Source organism: Lepus europaeus, chromosome 2, assembly GCF_033115175.1.
Source record: "Lepus europaeus isolate LE1 chromosome 2, mLepTim1.pri, whole genome shotgun sequence".
NCBI lineage: Eukaryota > Metazoa > Chordata > Mammalia > Lagomorpha > Leporidae > Lepus > Lepus europaeus.
In genome coordinates, this window is record NC_084828.1 from 15,498,340 (window position 1) to 15,508,279 (window position 9,940).

A 9,940-nucleotide genomic window follows, 5' to 3' on the forward strand; every position below is an offset into this window, starting at 1 on the left:
GCTGAGAAATTGAGAATGAGATAGAAGCAAACTTCATTTTGATTTGGTAAGAAAGTGTTTTGAACATCAACGTGGAACAATAGAAGACAAACACCTTTTTTCAAGGCTACTACTAAAGTCACTTTCCAGGGAGCCTTCCCTTCACCTCTCAAACTAAAATTAAAATATGCCACCTAACTTCTATTCTATGTTTTATTATTCTTTGGAGTCATTACTAATTAATACATATTTTAACAATTTTCTTTATTTATTATCTGTTCTTGTTACCAAAATCCCATGAGGACAGGAGTTTTTGCCCTCTTGTTTAACTACAATAATCCCAAGACCTAGCATACTATGGGCACTCAATATTCTTTGTCATGATTATGTTAGTAAGTTCACCTTTTTCATAAACTTGTTCCAGGGATCTCTAAAAATTTTATAATAATTAAGATAATTTTGCAGAATACTGTTATTAATACTTATGGAAAGTGGGACTTTCAGTACATTTTTTTCTTATGGTCTATAGTCAATATTTGTCAATGCACCTATCCATCAAAATGACCTGGGATCATGACTAAAAACTTTCCATTTCTAGTTTCCATCTCTAATCTACTTATTAAATCAGAAATCTCTGTTTTGGGATTCAGAAATATTAGAATGCACAATATAGATTTCCCCACATTAATCACATGTATGCCTGTAGTGAGAGAAGCACTTACAGAAGTACAAAATAAAAGATTTTAATATTCTATTCATGTTTTGTTCTGTCATGTTTTAACATTCTATTCATAAACAAAAGTTGGTTCAATATACATATGCATATACAGATCAAATTTTGTGTTTCTTGAGAATTTTAGATTTAAGAAATAGTGGGTTTGGGCAGAAGTGTGACATAGGGGTTAAGATACTGCTTAGATACATTTGAGTGCTTGGCTTTATTGCTGGCTCCACTTCTGATTCGACGTTCCTGGTATATCACACTCTGGGAGGCAACAGATGATGGCTTAAGTACCTGGGCTCCTGCCACCCACAAAGGGAGACATATATAGAGTTCCTCACTCATGGCTACAGCCAGGGTCAGTTCTGGTTGTCACAAGCTGTTAGGAGGTGCACTAGCTGATGGGAGATCTTCCTTACTCTATCTCATTCTCCCCCTCTGTTACCTTTCAAATAATTAAAAGTAAATAATTTTTCCCATTAGAAGAAACAGGTAAAATAAGAATAATTTTTATTAACATATCATATGGAGATGAGGGTTTTTCAGATTTTACCTGTGATTGAAATAGAAGATAATAAGTGAAAACAAGGTGTAAAAAGTAGTTAGAAAGAAGCAGAAATAAGTCTGAGATGTCCCATTAGACTATAGAGAAAAATGAAGTACTAGGTAGGAATATTAAAATATACTAAAGCAGTTATTGGACCAGAAACAAATAAAAAATTTATTATTTTTACAAAAGAATATACATTTGAATTTGCAAACAAAAATGAAAGGAGAGGTGAAAAATTTGTAAGACAAGAGAAATAAAAGTGTAAAAAAGTAGAGACAGAAATGAAGGTGTTAAATATGGTAGGAGATACTAAGGTAGAATTAAGCTCTTGAATTTAAGAGAAGCCATGTGGAGACAGTGTTCTAGAGAAAAGCCCTGTAAAGGTACAGATGATTTTCTCACTGTGACATATTCCATATCTCCCAGTGACATGACAGAAGGACAGAAAACTAACAGAAGGAGGCTTTGTTGCAGAATTAAAGTCTCTAGGCAGACAGAGTTCTTTGATTATATCCATATTCTTATTTAATATGTGACTATGCTTGTTTATTACAAATAATTCTAATTTTATGCCAACTTTAAGTAAATAAATCCTAGGCAACAAGTTAATTTCCCAGTAGGAACAAAAATACCTGATTGACAGATAAAAGGCAGACCCTAAAGTCATTCTACCTTTTGCATTTGCTTTCATTTCTCTTAGAATCTCACATGATCTTCTACAGAGAAAAGAGAAAACCTTCAGGGCCGAGATAGCTTAAGAACAGTCATCCCTGTCCTGCAATTAAGTATGCTGCTTTGCTGGTCCATGGGCCCAAAGGGGAAAATATTTCATTTTAACAGGACAGCATAGGAGGAGACAGAAGAGGGTGTGCTCTTTATAGCATGTCAAAGAGAAACATCTTTTCCCTGAAGTTTCTATGCAGTAGGCAAGCTGAAATTGTTTATGCTGAAGTATAGAGAACATGCCATGCCTATGATATTAGACTTTGCACCCCAGAAGATTATCTGTTATGTTATGTTATATTCAACATTTGAGCATGCTGCAAAATACGCAGGGAAAAAATGGACTAAAAAGATAGTATGTATTTTCCATGAATTTTTGAATACTTCTCCACAGTTTACTGTATGCTGGATATACTCTCCTGGGTTTATGAGGCATGAGACAATGTAAAAGACGTAAATCTTTTCCTTCAAGCACTTTGTTAAATGGAAGGGGAAATAAAATGAGTGCATGGATAATTATACATAAGCAGGTACTATGAACATCACTACAAAAGAGCCACACTACAGAAGTTTGCAAAGGATCATGTTGATATTACTTAGGGAAAGGTTGCTATGTTGATAGGGAAATACATAGACTAACAAATTATGAGATTTGACTTCCTTCTTGCAAGGAACCAATTGATGATAAGTCTCAATGAATTTTCAGGGGCAGGCATTAGGCTCAGCCATTAGCACTCCAGTTGGGAAACCCACATTTTGTATCCCAGTGCCTGGGTTGAAGTCTTAGATTTGCATCCAGTCCCAACTTCCTGCTAATCCTTACCATGAGAGGCAGCAGTTTATGGTTCAAGTCGCTGGGGCTCTGCCACACACTTGGGAGACCCAGATTGAGTTCCAGGCTCTTGCTTTGGGCCTGGTCAAAGCCCAACTTGAGGGAATTTGAGGAAAGAACTAGCAAATAAAATATATTCTCTCTCAACTCTTCTTCTCCTTTTTAAATAAATAAAAATATTTTTAAAGAGCTTTCAGAGCAAACAAGATCATCATTTATTCACTAATACACATGTGCACAAACTAAAATCAATGCTAGAAAGAAAATTTTTAACTTTGGGTCAAATAACTTTCAGAAAACAATGAAATTCAAAATGCTCATCAATCTGTTAGCCACAATCCAGTTTGGTAAATAGACTAAGTTGTCAATTAAAAATAAAATAAGAACTGTCTTTTAAAAAATAAAACAAACCTTTCCTTTCAGTAGCAAGATGGTGGTGCAAGTTTCTAAGCAAAGGAAGTTTGGTGCTGATGCCATCTTCAAAGCTGAGCTGAGCAAGTATCTCACCCAGAAGTTGGCTGAAGATGGTTACTGTGGAGTTGAGGTCTGAGTTACACCAACCAGGACAAAAAAATCATTATTTTAGCCACAAGGACACAGAATATCCTTGGTGAGAAGGGCTGGGCAAATCTGGGAATGGACTGCGATTGTTCAAAAGAAGTTTGGCTTCCCAGAGGGCAGTGTGGAGATTTAGGCTGAAAAGGTGGCCACGAGGGGTCTGTGTACTATTGCCCAGGCTGAGTCTCTGTGTTATTAACTCTTAGGAGCATTCGCTCTACCTAGGGACTGCTATGCTGCGTTGCTGTTCATCATGGAGAATGGAGCTAAGGGCTGCAAGGTCGTGGTGTCTGTGAAGCTGCGATGACAGAGGGCTAAGTCCATGAGGTTTGTGCACAGCCTGATGATCCACAGTGGGGACCCTGTTAACTACTATGTTGACACCATGGTGCACTATGTGCTGTTCAGGCAAGGTCTACTGGGCATCAAGGTGAAGATCATGCCGCCCTGGGATCCAAGTGGTAAGATTCCCCCCTGCGGGGCATGTGCGCAGCCATGGTGCGGCCAAGCCAGGCCCGGGGGCTCCGCATGCGCAGCTGCCCCCGGGTGCCCCCGCCCAAGCTGCGCAGAATGGAGATGCGCGGAGCCCAGCCCACGAACTAACCGGAGCCAGGGCCCACGGAGCCAGCCGGCAGGTGTCCCGGGGATGGTAGTGCAGGGAGGGATCTGGCGCGCACGCACGTGGCCCCTGCCACCGCCATGGCAGACAGCGACCCCGTGGCGCCAAGGAGGGGTCAACATGGAGTGCGCCTAGCTCCAGGAGGTGCAGGACTGGCTGCAGCGCCTGCAGGAGGACTTCATCTACAGCCTGCAGGCACTAGAGGAGAGGGACTGTGGGCTGGAGTGTGTTCACAGCTGCCGCCATGATGCCACTGTGCCCAGGGCCGGCCATGAACAGGCTGCTGTTGTGCGAGGAGGGGAGTGGATCCTGGAGCAGCTCACGCAGCCACCACAGCCCCCCTCCCCCTAGCAAGAGGACTGTTGGGAACCAGATGGAGAGGGACCAAGTGAAAAACCTGAGGGACCCTTACTCTGGTGTTTGGTGTGCTTTATGGTGAGTGTGGCTAAGAGCTAATTGCAGATCTCTTGCTTCTGTACACATCAGCTTTGCTTGCTAACGCTTGGGGATAAAAATGTTGCCAAACTAAAAACAAGGAACTAAGCCTGAAAACAAGGAACTGGGCCCGATCTCAGGCAGGTTTCACAGACGCCCTTCCCAGATGTTCCACCGAGATTAATGGGCAGAACATTCTGCAGGTATTCCGACAAAATAGCCCCCTTACCCCTGCCCGGGGCAGCCACTCCCCATCTAAAAGGACCCAATGAGTACCCATGGTAACCTTTAAACTAGCCAGTCAAACCAAACCCCGCGAAATATGTTAATCCTGTGGTTTTTGCCTTTAAAAGATGCTTATAACTGCTGCTCAGGGCTTCTCTTCGCCTCTGGTGACAGGGAGCCCATTTGCGCAAATGCCTAATAAAAATCCTCTTGCTTTTGCATCTACCGGTCTGGAGTTTGGGTCTTTGGGCGACCACCCGAGCACATTGGAATCCCAAACTTGGGGTCCATCACAGGCTGCTGACGATGATGCCGGCAGCCTCCTCTCCAGTAGGCCCTGTGAGAGGGGCAAAAAAGATGGCGCCCAGAGGAAGTAAGATGGGCGGAATCCAAAGTTGTTTACCACTAAAACTAATTGGCTGCGCAACATCACGGAGGTAACAAAACTAGTAACAAGTGTATAGACATATGGCTAGTCCTATAGAAATCCCCCCGTAAGGTGATTTTTTTTAAGGGAAAGGGTTTATTGGGGGACACCCTACAGACCTGAGTGAAGGGGAGGCGAAGGAAAAAGAGAAGGAGACTGTAAGAGAGAGAGAGACAGAGAGGAGGGAGAAGAGAGACGAGAGGAGGAGAGAAGCCAAGAGAGGCCAAGAGAGCAGGGAGCAGAGCCAAGAGAGCACGTGTTCAGGAACAGGCCCTTTTAAAACTTTGCCTGAGGGCGGGCAGGGAAGCAGAAGCAGCGAATCCCATTAGGATGAGGGTGGAGCCTGGCTCAGGTAGCTGGGCCATGCGGCAACCTGGCTAAAACTGTGCCAGTTTCCTAACATTCCCCCCTTTTGTTTTTTATAAAGCAGGATTTGTATGGGATTATATTAGTCCCAAAAGTCCAGGAGGGGTAGAGGGACGATGATCTGTCTTTAGAGCTACTTCTTGCTGACATGGAGCAATGTCTCAGGCCGCTGTCACCTGGTTGGGGAGTATATTTCCGTAGCAGCATTTGGTTGACTGCCTGGTTGCTGAAGGTCTTTGTTCCATTATAACCTGTTGTAAACACTTAGACACTGTAGTATAAAAGACAGGGTTGAGAATAGTAACCCAATGATCCTAAGAGTAGCATTAACCATTTCATAGAGGAGAGGAAATGGGGGGTCTCTGGACACTTGTGGGGACAGTTTGATGGATGCAAAAGTTGAGTGGCCTTTTCTCCCAGTCTTGGCTGGGACCAGCTTTAAGCCACATCCATCAATGCTACTCTTAGCATCATTGGTTACTATTCTCAACCCTGCACCCCCAAAAAGCCCCTGCCTGACCATGTGAGCATTGTGGACCCAAGAATGAGATACTGCCCACCAACCCCACCTCAGAGCAGAAGGGTGGAAAGCCAGAGCTGCCTGCCATGGCCCAGCCAGTCCCTACAGCATAACAGGGTCTCCGTGGCAGCTGTATAGACTCTGGATGTTACTTTGTAAAGATCTTCAATAAAATCTCTTACAAGGAAAATAAATAAATGAAATAAAACCAAATGAAAAGGAATTTAACTGATTAACCACAGGTCTGTTCCTATTATAGCATGAAACAGTTTCAGAGTTACAGATTCTTCAGTAGAAACTTAAACTTGCTAATGGAAATACTCAAAGTGCATAATTTAAGATTTCTTCTGCACTGAGCAATGAGAATCTTTTTTTTTTTAGATTTATTTATTTATTCGAATGGCAGAGATACAGAGAGGGAGGGAGAGATAGATACGCGCACACACACACACACACACATATATATATGTAGACAGAGAGAGAGAGAAGGAAAGAAAGAAAGAAAGAAAGAAAGAAAGAAAGAAAGAAAGAAAGAAAGAAAGAAAGAAAGAAAGAAAGATTCTCTTTATCCACTGCTTCACTCCCCACATGGCCACACAACTGGGTCTGGCCAGGCTGAAGCTAGAAGCCAAGAGCTTCCTCCTGGTCTCCCACATGAGTAGCAGGGGCCCAAGCACGTGGGCCATCTCCTGTTGCCTTTTCCAGGTCATCAGCAGGGAACTGGATAGGAAGTAGAGCAGCTAGGGACACAAACCGGAACCCACAATGGATGAGGCCCTACCCACCATGCTACAATGCTGGTCCCATAATGAAGACCTTACATTCATATTGTTTCTTTATTCTGTAGTTATGTTAACTTTATAAAATAGGTCTGACATTCCAACAAATATTTTAACTTTTGTACACCTTATTTGATAACAAATGGACTAATAAACTGTTGCTGATTAAAAATTTTGGATTAAAATTATAGCATGAAAGAATACCCACTCACTATCATGTTATTTTTTAACCACAAGCTTGTAAATATGCATCAGTCATCCACTTTAAAGTGAGTTTTTAAAAAAAGAAATAAATAATGTGAATTATGAACTCAAATACATTTAATGCAATCTGAATATAAAATTTTTCAGGAACTTTGCTATTGCCATTATTTTTTTACTTTTTTATACATTTTGTTTTTAATCACAATTTGTTTCTACAGCATTTCTTTATAACTTGACCTCGTAGAGAATTTTGAAATATATATTTTAGTTTACATAGAAAGAATAACTTTCACTCTTAAGTGGCACTGGATTACACTTATTACAATAAGTAGTTTAGAGGGGAAAATGGAACTAACTTTGGTGAACAATACATAAGCAGAACAGTTGCTACATATCCCCGTGACTAGTGAGCAGTTTGCTGTCTAATCAGACTGCAATATTATAGAAAACTCTTCTTCAGATCCTGTATTCTATAAGTAAAGTGGCATTTCACAGTCAATCAAAAATTTCTACTGTGCTAAATGCTGATTCTCAGAGGAAATTATCTTCTCTAATTTCTTAGTTCTCCAAAATATATCAATCCCATGGAAGAACAGAGGTAGAAAATATTTCACTTGTTCCAGGACAATCATGAAACAATTCATAACAGTGATGGTATTTCAGTTTGTCCTGAAATGATCCATAACAGTTTCAGACAGAGATTGTGAGACAAATGATATATGAAGGGAAGAACATTTACATTGGAAGAGTAACTAGATAAAATATAGGATACTCAGTTAAATCATTGTCTCAGAAAAACAACAAATATTATATTTTGGAATAAACACATCGAAGATATTGCATGTGACAGTTATGCAACAAAACAAACAAAAATTATTTGTCACTCATGTGGAATTCAAAACCAACTATATTTTCAAATTGACAGATTTTGTTTACTAAATCTGACAACACTCTTTGTGAGACATAATTAAATCTGAAGCGGTTTAGTTTCACTGGTAGATAAACATGGAATGGTAGGTAAGAATCTATATTTGAAAGGCCCTGTATACCACGTTAGGGATTTTTAATTCAACTAAAATATCAATGATATTGTTTTTCTGGTAGAAACAGAAGCACAAGAATGAAGTGGCACACCCAGAATAAAGGTATATTTCCAGTCTTTCAGGTTTTGGTTTAGAAACTTAGTAATTATTACCATCAACTTAACACCTGATGCTCTTTATTTATTAAATGGTAGACATATGAATGTCTCATACAACTCCAAAGTATGTATGAAATCAATCAATTGTCCTCTCAAGGTCAGTGTTAGGTGCATTGACATAGAGCATGCCTAGCCTCCCACTCTAGGCGTCGGTTATCTAATCTGTAAATTAAATGCGCTCCAAATGTACTTTCTTTCTTTCTAGTCATTTCACATTACTATCACCTACACTAATGAGCAGATGGGAAGATAAATAAAACAGAACCAGTCACTCCCTTTCAGTAAACTTACTAACTTGTAATGCCAGACACCTTCTGAGACTCAGGAAATTCAAGATTGAATAGGGAAATCCCTGAGTTAAAGGACTTAATTGTCCAGTGTGTGGTTCATAATTATTTCTTGGAAAAATAGTGAAAACATTAATCATAAAGACAGTTAAGGTTTTCAAATAAATAAAGTTCAGGGTTCTTCCTGGGGGTGTTATATATCTCCTTATTTAATCCAACTTTGATGAAAACAATGCTTTTCTTTCCTAATTAAATTGCAATTGAACCAGATAGTGTAGAATTGACTTTTTAAGCAACATTTAATAACCAGCATAAAATATGCTCTTAAGGCAAATTATATATTTGAAAGGAAAAGATTTTTTTTCTCAAGAAAAAAGGGTATGGATAAAATTAGTAGTGATAAACACAGCAGCAGTTTTTAAAAATACATATTTTGGTCTGCCTAGTATATAGCACACGAATAGGCACTATAAGTGATATATCTAATAATAGATCACATTACAAATTCTGGATAAGACAAAAGTGTGCAAAGGTGAGAAAGTAGGCAAATAATTTTAATGTTGAGGAAGTTGGAAATCGCTTGTTTTTTCAAGAACTCTGTGATAGGCACTGGTTCGAGTCCCGGCTGCTCCACTTCTGTTCTAGTTCCCTGTTAATGTTCCTGGGAAAGCAGTGGAGGATGGTCCAAGTCCTTGGGCCCCTACACCCAATTGGGAGATTCAGAAGAAGCATCTGGCTCCTGGTTTTGGATTGAACCAACTCCGGCCATTGCTGCCATTTGGGGAGTGAACCAGCGAATGGAAGCTCACTCTGTGTTTGTGTGTGTGTGTATGTGTGTGTATGTTTCAAATAAATAAAATAAATATTTAAAAAAAGAATTCTGTGATAATTGTATGTTACAAAGGACACAAAACCTAGGCTTAAAATAGTACCTACTTATTATGTCAGAGATTTCATGGGTGTGGAACCTGTGACTGACTCAGCTGGATGGCTCTGGATCAGGGTCTTTCGTACAGCAGCCATTCCTTAAGCTGGGTCTGAATTCTCATCTAAAAGTCCCAGGAGGATGGAATGGTGGATCATTCATGTGGTTGTCTGAAAGCCTCAATAATTTGACACATGAGCTTCTTTATATGCTGCCTGAGGAGAAAGAGTGAGAGCTAACAAGAGAGTACACTCACGGCAGAAACAAGTCTGTTAATATCTAATCTCATGCATGCATCCCATGACTACTGCTACATAATGCTCATCACACAGCATAAATCCAAGCCAGTGGGGGATAGGATTACCAAAGGGAGACTTGTATGAGGCCCCAGCTGAAGGCCACCTGAACACCTGTATTCCAATGTTGTCTTGAAAGCCACGGCTTCAGTTACTTTTTATTCAAAAGAATTTTGAATCGGCAAACCTAGAATCCAGAAGATAAGGATGGAGTCTGTTGTAAAAATATATATGAAATACATGAAATTTGTCCGTCTTACACAAAGAAATAAGGAAAATTAAATAAATATTGC

The 9,940-nt window shown here is 40.0% G+C and overlaps 1 pseudogene; it reads left to right on the top strand.

Moving 5' to 3' along the window:
* The first annotated feature begins 3,235 nt into the window (after positions 1 to 3,235).
* On the top strand, positions 3,236 to 6,068 carry LOC133747306 (small ribosomal subunit protein uS3-like; annotated as a pseudogene).
* The last annotated feature ends 3,872 nt before the right edge of the window (positions 6,069 to 9,940 follow it).